Here is a 5,459-nt window from a genome sequence, read left to right as displayed (position 1 = left end):
CTCCGGCTCGGCCGTGCTGACCATCCATATTCCCCGTTCACAGCCCGGACGAAGAGTCCAGAATCACACGCCTTCACAGACGTGTTAACTATTTTGTGCTGTGTTTTTACTACTGTGATTGTGTTTAATAAACACTCTCAATTGGTCATCTGCGTTCTGGTCTTGCATTTGGGTTCAGCCTTTGTACTAGTCCCATTACACAGGGGCCACATTCAGCTAAATTTGATCTGAAGTGGGCCGGACGAGTAAAATAATAACATAATAATGTATAAATAATGTCAACTCGAAACTTTTCTCTACGTATGTTTGAAAGCGAAAAAGTAAATATACATTATGAAAATGTTTACATCTACAAAATATCCTTTCAAACAATGTGAATAACGTGAACAAACTGAAAAAAATGAATGTAATTTTAACAATATTATGCCTCACTTTATCATTTTACACATGTACATTATAACGTACAGATCACAGCGGAACAACAAATACACAAAACATTTAAAATAACAGACAGAATCTTGCTTAAATTGTACTTACTTCTCTTAAGACATTTCAGGTTGTTCATATTTGTTCAGGTTATTCACATTTTTTGCGAAATTATTCTTTGTTTTATTTGAAATACATGAAAATATTTACATTTACAAAGAGAAAACTTTGGAGTTGTCATTATTTATATGTTATTATGATAGTATTTTACTGGTCTGACCCACTTGAGATTGAATTGGTCTGAATGTGGAACCTGAACTAAAATAATAATATAATATATATCTTAATAATAATGATAAAAAATAATATCTTAATGTAATTTTTGCATTTCACAAATTCATCCCAAGGGCCAGACTGGACCCTTTGGCGGGCCGGATTTGGCCCCCGGGCCACATGTTTGACACCCGTGGTCTAAACATAGCCTATACTCTTGGATTTGATGTTTCAGGTGCAGCTTCATTCTATAAAATAATAATAGACATGAGTAAAAAGGAGACGGACGCCATCATTTTCCAATTTCCATTTTCCCTGAACACATGCATACACACAAACTTTTGAAGAATCTTCATTTTGAAAAGTGTTTTTATAAATCTCAGGTTTCGCTGCCTCGAATGTCATTTATGTGAGGATGAGACATGGAGGACAAATATCTGTAATTTTAGTGTGAACGGGAAATGAAAATGACTGAATAGAACATTTGAGACGGGAAGGCATTAAATTCAATCAGGGACAGAATAAATAAGCTTCTTCTTCTTTTCTCTCGCTCTTCTGGTTTGATTTTATTTATACTTCACAAAATGTCCATTTCTACACCGTCCAGTACCTTTATTTACATCTACGTCAAACATCTCAGACTTCATTGAATATAAGTGGAGGTAATATGGATTGTGTGTCATCTGCTTTGCTCTTCTGTTTCCGTGGCTTTTTGTGGAGAGAAACAGGAAATGAATATGGCCTCAGCTTATGAGATACCTACTTTAAGAATGTAGGCCGTTTCGGACTTGGACGTTTCGGCCTAGGTCGTTTCGGCCTATGAAACGTTCCGGACTAGGATGTTTCGGACTGCACTTTTGCAGTCCCTAACCCTAACCCTCGAAAGGCTGAAACGTCCGTGTCCGAAACGTCCGTGTCCGAAACGTCCGTGTCCGAAACGTCCGTGTCCGAAACGTCCGTGTTCGAAACGTCCGTCCACCCTACTTTAACTATTGCTTTTAACCCAAACAGCTACTGGCAACCAAATTCATCTACTGATCTAAACTGTTTAATACCTGTTGATCCACTAATCCTATCAATACATGTCAATAATTGGTGTAAAATACAGTTTTGTCATCTTTTCATGGTCATCACATATGACCCATTTGGATGTTCAGAGGCTCTGAAGTTACCGTTGAAACACAGTCATCTTCTACAACATTGATTCACCAGTAAAACCCACAAAGTTGGATCAATGATAGTGGACGGACACACTTGTTTTTATGTTCATTTAATGATAGATTTTACAGAAAAAGTCACTTTTACTTCAGTTTTCTCTGTTTTTGATATAAAAATGCTCAACCTTAATTTGAGCTTTTATGAACAACTACATGATCAGTGAATTTAATATAGGAAAATACCTGATTTACACCGAAAAAATGCAAAATTTAGAGGATAATATTATAATTAGTACTGTCAAACTTAAAAAAAAAAAAAAAAATCAGATTAATCACAGGGTTGCTGTGGAATATTTTAAATTAATCATGATTAAATGTTCATTTTTAATTTACATTAATCGTGTTTCATTTTGCATGAGCAAACAAACTCAAAAAAGAAGGGAATATATATCAGCTAAAATTTGCTTAGAGGTCTTATTTATGTCTTTGTGCATAAGAAATCAATAGAAGTGAATCCCCAAAGGAACTTTGTGTTGGTAAATACCAGTTATGCAAATTTACAGGATTTCAGTTCTGTTGCAACATGTTGATGGTCATATGAACTATGTTTTCAGCTCAAAAATGTCCAATTTCATCACAATTAATGCTATATTTTCCTGTCACAAATGGCCAAGTTATATTTGAACTGAATTGACCTGAAAAACAAATATTCTATTCTTTTAGATCCCCCAATTTTTCTTACAGATTCTATACTACATATCACGTTTTATTTTTACAGGTTCAACATGGAGTATGGTGCTGATCCATCCTGCTTATGTTACGCCAATACATACATTAAGAATGTCACACGTCACTTTTTAAATCAACAGTTTTCTAATAATAAGCATTTTTTATAAAGAAATAACAATTCTATATTGTTATTTACTTTTTAGTATGATGGTAAACTATACAATAAATAATTCTGATCCTAGTTTTTGCACAGGGATCATTTGTGGAAACAATCTATAAATTTATGGGATAAAAAGCGTAGATGCTCTGCCATAAAAAAAACTGGGACAGACAGTTTTTTCCAGCATGTGGACTCAAAACAGGCTGAAATTGGTTCTGGATATTTTTTGTGGATTGGTTTGTAACCGTTCTGGTCGATGCGAGTATTAAAGAAACCCAGACTCGTGCATCACTATTATACTGTGTATGAAGCTGTGGTCGACAACGGACCAATCAGCGAACGCAGACTGAACACTTTGTTGTTCTGTACCTCTTCATATCGGCCACAGTTTGACAAATAGTTTGCACTGTCACACATGCCATTGATCTGTGGTCGGAGATAAACCCACATCCCATTGTTCCTTAATACCTAAAGTATCCCCAGAGAAGTACACACTCCGCCGCCTTCACCAACCAAGACTATTCGGCAATTTGCTGCCATGGCTCTTTTCTGAACCTGATCCCAATTCAATATCTTTATTAAGCCATGCATCAGCATAACTTTCAGCTGTAAATAGTACAAAAATGTTTAATCACTAGGGCCAAACTGCATTTGAAGCTCATTAACTGCTCTGATGTCTCCATTTCTTACATGGTGCCCCAGCTCAGTTCTGTATTAATACTTCCAAGCACCATTTACAAGATTTTTGCCCACAGCTTGTGTAATAGAGGTAATTCCTTAGTGGGCAGGAAAACCCATTAATAATAAGTTGCTTGTAAAGTGCTTTAATTAAATGTAAATTTGAGGTTTGTCTATCTTTCTGTTGTACTTAGCGTAATAGTAAAAGGAAGCCACATACATATTTTATAGCTTGTTTTCGGTTCCAGCCTCCCATTAGTCTTTCCCATCTCGCTACCTCGTGTTATATTTCATGTGACTATGATAATGGCTGTCTGCCACTGGAAGAGAAATATTAGAGATACACATCAGAGAGGATACATTCGCCCTTATTTCACAGCATAGCTAATTTTTAAAGACAAATTCCAGCTTTGTTATCTCTTCACAAAACGAACCCGAGACGATTTATCTCCTTGAAGTATAGCAGGAGGAGTTCAAGTAGTGTAACAGAGAGCAGCGGAGACGGTGGAGGAACAATCTTCATTTTAAACACCCGCTACTCCCCAGGGAAAAGCTCCGAGCCGGGCTGGATCAGGAGCGAAGACACAAGGAATGTATTGTACAACAGTTTTCACTGTAATTCTGGGAGTGACAGTTAACCTTTCATAACCAGTTTATGTAATATGGGTTTCATTTTCTGTCTTCTTCTACAGTCTGTTATGTTAAAGGTTATTTATGTAGTATTTATTTTATTTATTTAATTATTTAATGTTTATTTAACCCTTAGGGGTCTGAGCCTATTTTGGCTATTTTTCAGTACTTTTGATTTTGCCTTTATATACTATCGGCCCAGTGGTGGCTGCTCGTCTTTCATACAGGGGAAGCTCATTGTCGGCTTACATCAAAAAAAAAAAAAAAAAGTCAAGTTATTTAAACATACAGGGTGGGGAAGCAAAATTTACGATTAACATTTAGTTGTTTTTTCTCAGCAGGCACTACGTCAATTGTTTTGAAACCAAACATATATTGATGTCATAATCATACCTAACACTATTATCCATACCTTTTCAGAAACTTTTGCCCATATGAGTAATCAGGAAAGCAAACGTCAAAGAGTGTGTGATTTGCTGAATGCACTTGTCACACCAAAGGAGATTTCAAAAATAGTTGGAGTGTCCATAAAGACTGTTTATAATGGAAAGAAGAGAATGACTATGAGCAAAACTATTACGAGAAAGTCTGGAAGATACTATTAAAGAAGAATGGGAGAAGTTGTCACCCGAATATTTGAGGAACACTTGCACAAGTTTCAGGAAGCGTGTGAAGGCAGTTATTGAGAAAGAAGGAGGACACATAGAATAAAAACATTTTCTATTATGTCAATTTTGTTGTGGCAAATAAATTCTCATGACTTTCAATAAACTAATTGGTCATACACTGTCTTTCAATCCCTGCCTCAAAATATTGTAAATGTTGCTTCCCCACCCTGTACATTCGGCCCGCCGTTCCTTTTTAAGAAAATGGTCAGTGACCTTATCGTACCAAGTAGGCGTCTTTTCCAGGCACTTGACCAGTGTCCTCTCAATGTCCAGCAGAGCTGGGCTGCTTAGATTGCCTTGGCCCATTGTGTTGTGGGTGTAAGACTTCAGCCTTTATAAACAAGAGATGCTCCTTTCACTCCGACCTAGCTGACAGTTTGATTGGTTTAACTATCTACAAAACGACATTAAACTCGAACAAGAAATGATTAAATTATGTAACTGAAACAAGAAAACGTTGAAATTATGTTAAATTGAAAAAAGGAAGTACAACGAGTGTGTATTATTTACAGTGCAAGAAATGAACGAGTAATTTCGTAGTGGTTTCTCTGATTTCACAGCAGAATGTGCGACGGTATCAAACTGAACTGTGTCAGTGAAGGAGTAGATTTGAAAACAGCTGTCAATCAAACGGTATTCAGCCTTTCGACTGATCCTCCAATCAGCACGTGGGATTCTGGCGTCCAGCCCGGCTGAGCTCCGCCCACAGCTCCATTCACCCCCAGAGACGCCAACATC

Source organism: Sphaeramia orbicularis, chromosome 9, assembly GCF_902148855.1.
Source record: "Sphaeramia orbicularis chromosome 9, fSphaOr1.1, whole genome shotgun sequence".
NCBI classification, from domain to species: domain Eukaryota; kingdom Metazoa; phylum Chordata; class Actinopteri; order Kurtiformes; family Apogonidae; genus Sphaeramia; species Sphaeramia orbicularis.
The sequence above is the reverse complement of the archived record's forward strand: the minus strand, read 5'-3'. Positions refer to the sequence as shown.